The sequence below is a fragment of the Phascolarctos cinereus genome, unplaced genomic scaffold (genome assembly GCF_003287225.1).
Source record: "Phascolarctos cinereus isolate Bilbo 61053 unplaced genomic scaffold, phaCin_HiC Scaffold_4;HRSCAF=312, whole genome shotgun sequence".
Lineage (NCBI taxonomy): Eukaryota > Metazoa > Chordata > Mammalia > Diprotodontia > Phascolarctidae > Phascolarctos > Phascolarctos cinereus.
The window spans coordinates 124,593,928-124,608,136 of record NW_027555847.1 but is presented as its reverse complement, the minus strand read 5'-3'; the positions used below and the strand labels follow the sequence as shown (position 1 = coordinate 124,608,136).

Sequence of the window (14,209 nt, the reverse complement as noted above, 5' to 3'; positions counted from 1 at the left end):
ATAGTTTGTATGTTGTCTCCTCCTTCACAGCAAGAGCTCCTGAAGGGCAGGGACCTTAATGTTGCCCTTCTTTGTATACTCAGCCCAGTACTTGGCACAAAGTCAACATTTAATAAATGCTTGTTGACCAATGGACTGTTTGAAACGTATAGGTTTGGGGGGAAAAAATTAACCCAGACCCTACCCTCAAGGAGCTGGAAATATTCTATTGGGATGAAGGAAGATGTAACATGTACATAGATAAATATACACAAAATAAATTGAGGAGGGAGAAAACATTGACAACTGTGGCCATCAAAGAAGGCCTCCCATGGGAAGTAGCATGGAAGCTAAGTATTGAAGAAAGTTAGGAATTCTAACAGGCATAAGTGAGGAGGGAATGCATTATGGACATGGGAGATGAGTTGTAAGAATACACAGAGAGCAGAGATAAGACTATTGTTTGAGTGATAGGTAGTAATCTAATATTGCTGTATTGTTGAGTTTGTAAAGGGAAGTAGAAATGTGGGTAGAAACAATATTATGGAATGCTTTAAATGTCATACTGAGAAGTTAGTATTTTATCCTGTAAACAATGGAGAACCATTGAAGGTGGCAGATTTGTTTGCGATAAGGAGGTGAGAGACATGGTCAGATCTATGTGTTAGGAAGGTGATTTTGACAATTGTATGCAAAATGGATCAGAAAGAGGAGACAGCTGAAATAGGGAAATCAATTAGAAGACTATTTCTGTAGGCCAGGTGAGACGTGATGGAGATCTGAATAAATGAGGTGGTGTATGAGTAGAAAGAACAAGTTGGATTCAAGAAATATTAAAGATAGAGAATCAAGAAGAGTTGGTGACTAATTGGTTTGGGAGAGGAAGAGAAGAGGCCCAGATGAATTTTCTGTTATGGATCTGGGTATGTGGAAGGGTGACAGGCCCTCAGCAGAAATACAGATGTTTGAAGGAATGTCAAATGGATGAGGGGAAAGGAGTTCTGTCTGAGACTTACTGAGTTTGAGATGATGACGAAACTTGTGTGAAGAGCTGTCTGTTAGGCAGCTGACTATGTAGAACCAGAATTCAAGGGAGAGATTATTGCTGGGTATATTAATCTAGGCTTGATCTGAATAAAGGACAGAGCTTTTGGAGACACCATGGGCATACATAGAGAATGTACCAGGCCTGCTATCACACCTTGGGGGAACATTCCCATTTGTCCTTGCCCTCTGAGAGGGCTTTTCCTGACTTCTTCATACTCATCATTTCTTATGGTAGAGTAAAATACATTCATGCACCACAATTTGTTTAATTCTGCCATAACTAATGGGTATCTGCCTTGTTTGTAATTTTTTGCTGCTGTAAAGAGTAGCTATAGAATGTTCAGTGTATATGGGACCTTTCTTCCAGTCTTTGACTTCCTTTAGGTATGTGCTAACAGTGGGATTTCTGAGACTAAGTGCAGCAACATTTTAGTCACTTTGGTTTAGCATAAATCCAGATTGCTTCCCAGAATGGTTAGGACATTTCATAGGCACACCAAGACATCAGTTCTATCATTAGGGTGCCTCTCTGTCTTTCTGCAGTCGTTCCAATATTGACTATTCACATCTTTTGCTATCTTTGCCATTTTGTTATGTAAAAAGTGAAACCTTAGATTTATATTTCTCTTATTATTAGTGAATTGGAACAATCTTTCATATGGTTGTTAATAGCTTTCAGGGTTTTTTTGAGAACTGCTACCTTGTAACTTTTGGTGGCTTATTTTACTAAGGAATGGCTTTCAGATATACATGTATATACATATACATATACATGTGTTAATTTCCTACAAATCTTGGACATCAGACTTTTATTGGAAGTATTTGGTGCAAAGAATTTCCCCCCAAAATTCACAGTTTCCCCTTATTATCATAGTTGCATTGATTTTGTTCATATAAATGATATTATTTCAATTTCTCGAAACTATTTTATCTTTTATGGTTGCTTTTCTCTATCCTTCATTTGCTTAAGAACTCTCTTCATTGCCATAGCTAAGAAAAATAGAATCTAAATAATTTCAATAAGAATGTTTTCTAGTAATGATGAAAATCTTACCAAAAAAGGCCCATTTTCAGACACTGAGAAGCTCCAGGAAACTACAGGTTAGAAAGGAAGAAATTTTGAAACTGTTTTAATTGTATTGTCATCTTGCCTAGCTTCATAATACCTTCTGTTAACTATAAACATGTTGAAAAGTGCATGTTTCCTTGTGCATTATTCTCAATGGTTCTGGAAGGGGAGTCAAAACACTCCTCGTTCTTGTCATTTCCAGACTCTCCCTTTCTACCATCGATCAGCAACATCTCTTTAAAAAAGTTATCTCAACTAAAATTTTCTATGCAAACCTGGTGACTGTTGTTTACTGGCAACTGGGACATTTTCCCCCTTTTCTCAAGGAGTTCAGCCCCTGGTTCAAATCTCGCCCCCCCCCCATTCAACTTCTACCCTTATTCCATGGGACTTCAACATCCACATTGATGCTCCCTCAATCTGTTCTTTAATCTTCTCAAATCTCATGACCTACTCATTTATTCTACCTGAGCCCTCTAATATGTGCCCTCTACATGCCAGGCATTGTGCTAAGTTCTGGGGAAAGAAAAAGAGGCAAAAGATAGTTCCAGACCTCAAGTGCTTTGTGATCTAAAGAAGGAGATAACGTGTAAACAAATATGTAGGAACCAACTAAATACAGGATGAATAGGAAAGAATTAACAACAGAGGGAAGGCCCTAGAATTAAAAGTGGTTGGGAAAGGCTTCCTGTAACCACTGCAGTAATTAAAAAATTATATCATTCCTCTGACTATAACTTCCTATTATTTCATCTCTTCTTGTGTCTCATTCTTCCTAAACTTATTCTCTGTACTACATGAGATTTTCTCTGATCCCTCCCCAACTCAATACTAATCCAGGCCATTATTCCTCTGGTCTGACTTCAATTCCTTACCTCTCTGCTCAACCCTTAGAGTTAGTGAATTCATCTCTACACTGTTCTCCACTCTCTGATTCCACTGACTACTCTCCATTCATCCCTTGCCAAACTCAGCCCTGGATTACTCTTTATGGTTCCCACTTGAATGCTTCCGAACCGTGCATCAGTACATTGCAAATTCAGGCTTCTTAACTTCTATTGGGTCTTCACTACAGTTAGATAATCTTTTTATTTCTCTCTAACTGATTCCTTGCCATACTTCACATAGAAGTGATTTCAAACTTTCTTTCCTGCAGCCTCTCACCCACCCCCCTCACATTCCCCAACGAAGAGCTAACCCTCTTACTTTACTGAGAAATTGTGGCCATCGAGCCACAGAGAGGTGAGCTCTCTCTGCTCTGCTTCTTTTCATCTCAAAATCCTTTGATATCACCTTCCAATTGGTTCCTCCTTTCTACCAATTGGGTCATTTCTTTTCAGTTTAGCTTGCTGGTAAATCACCCATACCATACGCCTAATCATGGATGCTAACCAAGGCTCTGTTCTAGGCCTCCTCTTTTCTCTCTATAAATTCTAGGTAACTTCATCATCTCCCATGGATTTAATTATCATCTCTATGCCAATCACTCACAGATTTATGTATCTAGTCCTTGCCTTTCCTTTCAATCGACTATTGGACAATTAAAAATGAATGTTCTTAAGCCTTTTCCAACTCAACATATCCAAAAGGAATTCATTCTTCTTCCCTTCTCCCAAACCCATCCCTCTTCTAAACTTCCTTATTTGTCAAAGGAAACATTATTCTTCTAGTATTCCTAATCTGTAACCTTGGCATTATCCTCAAACTCCTCATTCTCCTTTACCCTACATATTGAATCAGTTGCCAACTCTTGACATTTCTATCTTTTATCACATCTCCCCAGTCCAATCCATTTTCTGCACACACAGCTGCTACCTTAGCCCAAGTTCTCATTACCTCTCCCCAAGGTAACTGAAATAGCCTCCTCCATGGCCTCTGTGCCATAAGTCCCCGGTCCAGCCCATCATCCACACTGCTGGTAATGTTACTTTCTTTAAATATGTATCTGACCATGTTTCTTCCTTAGTCAGTCAATTTTGGTAGCTCCCTATCACCTCCAGGATAAAATACAAATCCTTCTGTTAAGCTTTTTAAAGCCCTTTATATCCTGGACCAAATTTTTATTGCTAGCCTCACTGCATGCTATTGTCTGTCCTGTGCTCTTCAATCAAGCTTCACCGGCTTTCTCCTATTCCTTGTACATGACACTCCAATTCAAACCTCCATGCCTGTGCATCATCCCTTGTTCTTGAAATGTACTCCCTTTCCCCCTCTTTTCCCCCCTCCACAAACACAAAGTTGAAGGTTATTGGTTGAGTTATGGAGATGCATGCTGGATTCTTTGAGATAATAAGCCACTGCTACCCTGGGGCAACTGTACCTGACCGTGAACAGCTCCCACAAAATTCACCACATAATATAATGAAGGTGAAAGCCAACACATACAAGAGGTGAGATCCTGAGATCTTTTCAGGTGAACTCTTCCATGGCCCCATCCCATATTATTCCCTTTCTTGGCAGGAGCTTCTGAGCAGTGCCAAAAACTCCCCTCTTGAGGTCTCTCATACTTCTCCCTCAAATCAATCCCACCCTTGCTCCAGGTGCCAGGATTTCTATTACGACTTTTAGACTCTTGAAATCATGCTTAGAATTAGAGACTACTTTTCAGATTTCATTGTCCATATCCTTGTACAGATTTCTCACTCACTTGCTTGGAATGAGCAACACGGATGCAAAAACTTGTGTTGGAATGAGTTCTATTTCCATTTTCATTTGTGTTACTGTGATCAGAGAGACAGGGCATAGGGTTGGAAGAGCAAGAAGGAAGCCGCTGTTGCCAAAAGCCCTAGAAAAGACAGCAATCTATCTCCTACTCTGAGAATGCTATGGGAAGAATGTAAAAACAGGAAAAGCCTAGGGGTGGGGAACCTGTGGCCTAGAGGCCATATGTGACCTTAAGTGTGGCCCTTTGACTGAATCCAAACTTCACTGAACAAATCTAAGGGAATTGTCCAAGGGCCTAGACTTATGGGCTTGTCTTCTTTAAACTGGCCTTTATACTCTATGTGAGTTGACAGGAGAGAGAGCAGTGGAGCTAAAAGAGATTTCTTCATTGTAGGGCAAGGCAGCCTAGGGGACATTGGTGGCCTATGTGGCTTCTGCTATATATCTTGATTTGTGCTCAACCCTGGACTTACAGTCAGGAGATGTGTGTTCAAATCTTGCTTCCCATGCTTATAATAATAGACAAATTTCTTAATATCTTTGTGTCTCAGATTCCTTATTTGAAAAATTAAGATTTAAAAAATGCTTGCATAAACCTAGATGACCTTTTGTTGTTGTTCAGCTATGTCAGACTCTACATGACCCCATGGACTTTTGTTTATGGAGTTTTCTTGGCAAAGATGCTGGAGTGGTTTGCCATTTCCTTCTTCAGGGTGTCCCCATTATACAGATGAGAAACTGAGGCAAATAGGGTTAAGTGACTTACCCAGGGTCACAGCTAGTAAGTGTCTAAAGCTAGATTGGAACTTAGATCTTCCTGACTCCAGGACAGGTTCTGTATCCACTGTACCACCTTAAAACTCCTTAAACTCTAGATCTATGATCCCATCTCTCTGACTCAATAGGTATTATAAGGAAAGTGCCTGTAAATGCACTAGGAAAATGTCAGGCATTATTATTAACATTCTTATTCCTTGATGAAACTCTTATGTGTTGACCTGTGCAGTGTGCTGCCTGAGGTCTTAGGCTCAGAGAACACCTAAGGGCTGGGCAGTGATGACTCTGTTCTAAAGTCAGAAACAGCCACATCCTAGATGTCTTCTGAGCTCTCTTCTCTGGGGAAGGTTACATATCATGTGTCAAATACTGAGTGAGCCTGGAAGTCTGCCAGCAGAGGACCTGATGTTATGTTAGTTATTTATCCTTCATTTCCCTGTCTGCAAAGTGGGACTGCACATCTGCTTTTACCTTCCTAGGAAGTGATAGAACATACATTGTGCAATGTCTCCCCTTCACATGTTGCCTTGGATTCCCATTATACAGCATTTGTCTGAAATTCTAGATTTGTCATTTTTACTATATTTGCATTAGACAAATGTGATTTGAGCTGGATATATGTATAACCACTGGAATTGGATAATGCTCTAATAAGCTGCTCATGTCTTAAAGCCATTCGTTGCTGAGAACCTTCATCAGACTAATGCAGTGTTTGAAATTCAAATGTTTTTCAAATAGCTTTGACTCTGTTTATGTATGGGTTGTGATATTTTTTTTCTCCTTTGTTTTCCCAGCCCTGACTTTGGAGCTAAAAATCCCATTAACTCTCCATTCAAGGAGCAACCTCTCATTTCTTCCAAAGGCCAATTCCCCACTGGAAAGCAGAGGAAGCAATTCTGCATAATCCTATTGGCAGTTTGTTAAACTGATCAGCACATCTCTGAGGAGAGATCTCCCCTGCCTCTGGAGGAGAATGCACAAAAGGAGAAATCAATTTCCGATGTAGCACTGCTAAACCAGGCACCAGACAAACTCATGTTAGATTGATGTCCTTCTATGAGCTTGCACCAAATGGAAGCTACTTAGGAGTGAGCCCTCGTTACTGTCTGACCCATTCCTTTGGCCCGGTTAAAGACATCAAAGTGAATTTAAGTTACCTAGTTTGGGCCACTTACCATTGAATTATTCTGAAATTGGCCAAATGTTTTCAATAGTAGGAGACCAAGTGCTGCAGTTTCTGAATGCGACTGAATGAAAGGCTAGAGAGACCATCTTATTAAGCTCTTTGGAAATAGAAGGGGATACTGGGTTGGTTTCAGTGCTAGTAAGCTACACAAAGAATCTCACTCCCAAGAAATCCAGGGTCTAACTCAGATCTTTCCCCATGCTAATTTCTAGAATTACAATATCATAGAATTGCAATACAGTAAGGGACCTTAGAGGCCACCCAGCTCAACCCTTTCATTTAAAATGGAGGAAACTGAGACCCTGTGAGGGGAATGACTATGTAAGGTCTAGCATTCAGGTAGATAGGGGTAAGGTCAGATTTAGAGCTCAAATCTCCTGCTTTTCTGGCCAGTGCTGCTCTGTAACTTCTCTTCGAAGCAATCAAAACAATAGATCAGGAAAATGAAGCCACTAAATGATATGGTGAATCTGAATGACTGGACTTAATATTCTGTCTAAATCATTTTCTATCTGTGTGACCCAGGGCAAGTCACTTAACTTCCCTTGGTTTCATCCTCTGTAAAATGGGTATAATAACAGTACCTACTCTCCAGGGTTGTTGTGAGATAAAGGTGAGATAACAATTGTGAAGCATTTAACGTAGTGCCTGGCACATAGCTGTTGTTTTTCTTCAGTCTTCATTTTTGAAGAGGATCGGGCTACATGGATTGAATTTAAGTGAAACAGTGTTGTACAAACTTGGCAGCTTCACTCTCTCTTCCAAGGACAAAAGTCAGGGTGACCTGTGATTGCCTGGGATGCAGCAGATCCAGAAGGAGTGGGAGAATTTGTATGATTACAGGTCTCATATCAAGAGTTAGAAAGTGGGGAGTGGGGAAGAAAGAAAGCACATTAGAGGGAGATAGATTTTTTTTTTTTAAGAAAGAAGCAGAGGGCAGCTAGGTGGCACAGTGGATAGAGCATTGGCTCTGGAATCAAGAGGAGCCGAGTTCAAATGCGGCCTCAGACACTTGACACTTACTAGATGTATGACTCTGGGCAAAGTCATTTAACCCCATTGCCTAGCAAAAACAAGAAGAAGCAACTTTTACTGTATTTATGTCCAATAAAACTTCAAAGACAATCCTTATTTTATAGATCAGGGCCTTGGGTGGGTGTTGCAGCCCCAAGTAGGAGGGGAAAGGGGAAAGAACACCCCAGTTTCTGGGTTGAGAGAAAGTGAGGATGTAAAACGTGTGTGAGGAAACTGAGTTTCTGCCTCCCTAAGTTCTCACTCTCCAAGGGAAAGGGACGAAGTACAGTGACGGGGCCCAGGACTCTTCTGTCAAGCCAAATTGGCCTTCTCATTGTTTCTCCATGCAGTATTCCAGCTGCCAAAGCCTAACTCTTTGCATAGGCTGTTCCATTTGCCTGGAGTGCATGTCCTCTTCATCTCCACATCTTGGAAAGAATCCTTGTTTTCCTTCAAAGTTCACCTTAAACTCCATCTCTCATGTGAGGCCTTTTCTAATTCCCCTAGCTACTAATACTTCTCCTCTCCTCCCCAGCAAATACCTTGTTCTTATATTGTAAATATTTTTCACAGGTTTTGTGTACACTTATATGTGGACAGGCTATTTCTCTCAATAGAATGTAAACTTCCTGAATGCAGGGACAAATTCATGTTTCTCTTTCTATCTCAGTGACTAGCCTACTGCCAGGCGCACAGTACATGCTTAATAGATGCTTCCTGATTGATTGCTGGCATCCAGAGAGCTGTTTTCTAGCATTAAATAGATCTAATGGAATTGTACCGTAGGCTTGGATGCCTATGTAAGGTGCCCTGACAAGGAAGATCTCACCTCACCCCTAGCTTCTGGATGTCTTTGCTGCAAAAAGAGGCAAAAGAAAAGTCTATCTTGCCTGGGAACACAAAGGCAATGGCACCCCAATGCACACATTTTTTCAATCTGGATGCTAGACCTCATAGTTGTTGCTTAGGGTTGACAAACTGGAATTTATTTCACAAAAATAAATAAGCAGGTACATGACAAATAAAGAAATAGATGAGTGAATAACTAAATATATAAATAAATAAAAAGCATGTCACTCGTTCTACTAAGAACCAAATCCAGTGTCTGCTAGTTTAAAACATAATTTAACACCAATTCTGTTACTTGTCCTGGATAATTTAGGAGAGGGGAAAAAAAGCAATGGTAGGGTATTAGAGAAAGAACTGGATTTGGGGTCAGGAGAGGTCTTTGATCATAAGATTTAGAACTAGGAGAAACCCCACTCCCCCTAATTTTATAGATCGCTCTTCTCCCTTTTCATCTTCTCTTCCTCTGCTTCTCCCTTTTTTATATCCCATTTTATAGATGTGGAAAATGAGGCCAAAAAGATTATGTGACTTGCCCAAAGTTACACAGCTTGTAAGCAAAAAAAGATGAGATTCACATGTAAGCCATGGGATCATAAGGCCATAGGATCATCAATCTAAGTGCTGAAAGAGACATCTGAGGTCCTTACTTTTCCAGATGAAGAAACTTGAGACCCAATAAGGCAAAGTGACAAGGTCACACAGGCAGTAAGTATCAGAGGCAAAATTTGAACGGAGGTTCTCTGGCTCCAAATCCATTGATTTTTTTATACTATCTCTGGTGGCCAGTCCTGGCCCTAGTTCTTGCCAATCCTAGCTTTAAAACAAGTCACTCACTTCTCAGAGACTCAACAGTCATCTGAAAAATGGAGGGAGAGGACTACGGTAGACTCAGGGCCCTCCCACTCTAATAATCTATGTTGTTGTTGTCTGTCCTTCGTTCTCGAAGATGGACCATTACATGAGGGAGGTGATGCCATGAAGGAGGTAAAGGACACTTAGTTTTCCCATTTATTATTTGTCTGACCTTGGGCAAATCATTTTAGCTTTTTAGGGACCTCCAATATATACACCTATACAAATGAGGGGATTAGAATGGATAACTTCAAAGGGATTTTCCAACTCTAAATCTAGGATACTATGACATATGATGAGATGCCCTTATGATAAGATCCCTTAAAATTGGCTATTTACTGGTTGGTCCTTGGGATTACTTTTCTAGCTTCCTTCTTTCCTTGCAGAGTCCACATTAGACCACTATACTGAATGTTTGCCTGTGAAGAAACTACCTTGGGTCTCTTGAAAATTGTCCTTATGTTCTTTTAAAAGGGGTTCTTAATGTTATGTTCTCTGTTAGCCTTAGCTGGTAACTGAGAAAAAGAGATAGGGTCCCTTTAAAAGCAGAGAACAAGAGGCAGCTGAACCTGTTTGTAATGGTTGCCAAGGGAACCAGTGGGAGAACTGTTTAATGTGTAAATCTCACCCTTGTTTTTAAATTAGCAATTCTAGTAGCTCAGTTTTGTATGTAGTCCTTTCCTGACAATGGCCTTGTGAGCTAAGTAATAGAAATATTATATGTTATCCCTATTTTACAGATGAAAAAACTGAGGCTTACTGAAGGGAAGGGATTTGGCTAAGGTCCTATAGCTAGCTAGTCCAGTCAGAATTTCTGATCCCGAGTCCAATGCTTTTTCCTTACATTTTCCTGCTTCCACAAATATTAGCTTTAAGTCGCAGAGGCTAATAAGCAGGGGACAATGGAGACTATGATACGCTGTCTAATAATCATAACAGTTTCTTTTCCCTTTGCCTGAGATCACATGGTTCCTGCCTAGATAGGCGAAGGGACATGGATCTCTAGTTTTTCTTTCAATATTTTGTTTCTCCTCCTGTTTCGTCTAAGACCTAGAAAAAAAGTCTATTTTATTTTTTTCTCTCTGGCATGGACACATCTCATTAAAATTATGAAATGACCAAACTTCATCTTGAGCACCCTTCTGCCACCCTTTCAAGACCCTTCTGGCTCCTCTCAATGGCCATTCCTGAGCATCATTCACTGCCTGTTAGCCAAAAAGGTCTACATTTCCTGAGCAATGTTATGATTTCTGGCTCACCATTTTTAGGGCTCACATTCCTAATCCCTACTTTCACCTCCCTGTCCCCTTAAGAGACATCAAGATTTGTTGAAATAGACAAAAAAGATTATGTTTTTCATCCAAGTCTTTTACTTTTTTTTGTTTTAATACTTTCATTTTAAATTCATTTATAATCTGTCCATCCCACTGCCCCCACAATTGATCAAGAGAAAATGAAAATGAAATATAAAACTCTCATCATAAATATGCATAGTCCCCTAAAATAAATTCCTAGATTTAGTCATATCCAAAAATGTATGCAGCTAGGAGGCAGTAGATAGAGCACTGGACCTGGAGCCATAGAGGACCTGAGTTCAAATCCATCCTCAGATACTTACTCACAATGTGATCTCTGGTAACTCACTTGACCTCTCTGTCTCAGTTTCCTCATGTGTAAAATGGCGATAATAATAATAGCATCTACCTCTTGGGGTTGTTGTGAAGATAAAATGAGATAATCTTTATAAAGCATTATATAAACAAATGTCAGTTATGATGATGATGATGATGATGTCTTTCAAAGAGCTGAGAAGTCAAGAGATTTAGACTTGTCCCCTGTTTGCCTATATTTAGCTGATGGACATTGCCCTAGTCACTTTATCTTTCTAGGACTCAGTTTCCTCCTTTGTAAAATGAAGAGGTTGGATGGCATGATCTCATAACGTCCTTTATGGTACTAACCTTGTATGTTTCTGTTTGGTAAATTTCCACATGGCCATGAGCCTGTCTTCAATTCAGAATTTAGCACTGGAAAGAACTTTAGGACATGGAACAGATAGAACTTTAGGGACCTACTTAGAACAGAAAATATTAAAGGTAGAAGGGGTCTGAGAGCACAGTATATCAGAGCTAGAATGACCTATGAACACTAAATTTCAGAATCACAAAGGACCTTAGAACAGTAATAAGTGACATTTAGATAGAACTTTAAGGTAAAAGAGAATTTTGATACTAGAAGGGACTTTAGAAGTCATCTAGTCCATTCCTGCCTTTTAGAGATGAAAGAACTCTGGTCCAGAGCAGGGAATAACAACAACAATAATAATATTGACTGGCATTCATTCAGTGTATCAAGGTTTATAAAACATGGGTTTTATAAAAAGCAGGAGGGCTTTGATAGCTAGATAGCAGAGTACACAGAATTCTGTACTTGGAGTCAGGAAGACCAGAGTCCAAATCTTGTCTTAAAAACTTACTAGTTGTATGACTCTGGGTAAGTCAGTTAGCCTCACACAGCCTCTATTTTCTCATGTGTAAAAAAAAATGAGGATAATAATGGCACCTACATCACAAAGTTCTTGTGAGGATCAAATGAAATAGTACATGTGAAACACTGTTAATGTTAGCAAGCTATTTATGTGTTATCTCCTTTAGCCTCACAACAACCCTGTGAGATAAGTACTATGATACCCATTTTACTGAAGAAGAAACTGAGGTAGAGGGAAGTGCCCAGGGTCACATAGCTAGTAAGTGTCTGAAGTGGGATTTGAACTCAGCTTTCTGACTCTAAGTCCAGAACTCTATCCATTATTGCCACCAGCTAATGAGAAAGCCAGGCCTTGTGCCTTGGTCTCTGGACTCCTAAGACAGTATTTTTCTACTATATCCAACTGCCTCTCTCTCTCTCCAGACCTGGACAAAATGATGACAGTGAAGCTCACTTAGCATGACTGTCAGTTATCCTTTGAAGATTTAGTCATACATACTTGAATATATTTAGTATTGGTGGCAGGAAAGAGAATTTTTTTTGACAATGAAAACCTTTGTTTTGACAGGCCCTAAAGCCAAAAAGATTTTCCAGCTAAACCAGAGTTAAACAGAATGGTAAATATTAATTAGGACTCCCAGGTAGCAGAGTTTGTGACTGTATTTGGTACCAAGTATTCTGTGCAAGACATGACAGTCTCTCTCTTTTCCTTCCAGCCTGGTACATACCTTGGATGTGCTGCTGATCTCTTGGTCATCTACTTTCCTGTTGAGAGCTGGGAGCAGTTCAACTATTGTTAGCAGGTATTCATCTGTGGTCTCCAAAGCCTGGGAATATGTCATGAATCAAGGTCATTTGCTAAAACTCAGAGCCAGCATTCTGGGCCCCAGGAAAATTGAGAGCAGATTTTGAGCTCTTGATGAGTACAGGGACATCTGCAGCTAATGGTCTGTATGAATTAAGGGCCAGCTCTGAAGCCCCAGGATGTACCTCCCTCTAGGGGCTTGCTGCTTCCTTTCCACAACTATGTGATCTCTAAGGTCACTTCCAGCTTCAACACTGCAAAAGTTCTGAGTAATGTGTGTTCTCTTTCTCTTCCCCTCCCTGTCTCTGTTTCTGTCTTTCTTTCTGTCTCTGCCTCTGTCTCTGTCTCTCTCTCTCTCTCTCTCTCTCTCTCTCTCTCTCTCTCTCTCTCTCTCTCTCTCTCTCTCTCTCCCCTTTCTTACAAGCACCCACACCCAGTAGACTAACTTTGGGTAAGTCACTTGTAAAATGTCAGTGTGGCCTTAATGGGTGTGTTGATGTGGGTGAGGGGAGTGTGTTCCGCTGGAAGTCAATAAGGCGGAAGGTGTTTCCTGCAAAACATTCTATAAGCAGAGCCAACAGATTTTTTTTCCTCCAGACAATTAAAATAACCATTTTGCAGGAGGCACCCAAATAGACACATGACTATTTGTTAGGCATGTAAAATAGCAGGCTTGTTTAGCAGATTATGTTGGAAAATTGGTTTGGCTTTGCCACAGGCCAAACAAACCTTTGTATAGGGAAATGGAGACTACTCAGTCTGGGTTTTAAATTGGTCCCTTTCTCCCTTTTACCTTCATCATGGTGGAATCCCAGGTACTTTCCTCTTCAGAGATGGGGTCAGAGGGGATCCATTGGAATTCTGCCTCTGTTAATTAATCACTGTGTGACCTTGGTAAAGTCACTTCCCGTCTCCGTGACTTGGTTTCCTCTTCAATGTGCATTGTCTTTTCCCCAAACTTTCTCTTAGCCCACCCTCCACATCATCTCTTCTGGGAGATTTGGTCCTACTCCGATTAGGGCATTAGCAAATCATCGACTCCTTCAATGTCAGCATTGGAAGGGAACTTAAAAAACAGAATATTTATAAGGGTTTAGTTTTTTGGTATATTTTTAAATTGTTTGGGAGGGGGCAGTGGGAGTGAGAGATAATAAATGCTTATAGAATAAATTAGGAATAAAGAAAGGAAATAGAACATCAAATGTTAGAGCCAGAAGGAACTTCAAACATCATCTAATCCAACCCCTTCATTTTACATATGAGGAGTTCAGAGCCATAGAGCAATCAGAGATCAGAGACATAAAGCCAGATGGGACCCTGGTGGTCATCTAGTCCAACCCTTCACATTTTACATTTTACTGAGGCTTAATGAGATTAAATAACTTGCCCAGAGTCACAAAGGTAATAAATTGCAGAAGTGGGATTTGAACCCAGTTCTAGTACTCTTTTCATAGCACTACCCTGGGAATCGACTTACCCA

At 40.2% G+C, this 14,209-nt stretch overlaps 1 long non-coding RNA gene across 1 annotated transcript in view; it reads right to left on the bottom strand.

Moving 5' to 3' along the window:
- The window catches only part of LOC144456801 (uncharacterized), a 119,560-nt gene extending 106,409 nt beyond the window's left edge, over window positions 1–13,151 (bottom strand). Inside the window, exon 1 of the long non-coding RNA XR_013485900.1 lies at window positions 12,653–13,151. This is a non-coding gene — a long non-coding RNA (uncharacterized LOC144456801). The remainder of the gene's footprint in view (window positions 1–12,652) is intronic.
- Between the last annotated feature and the right edge of the window lie 1,058 nt (window positions 13,152–14,209).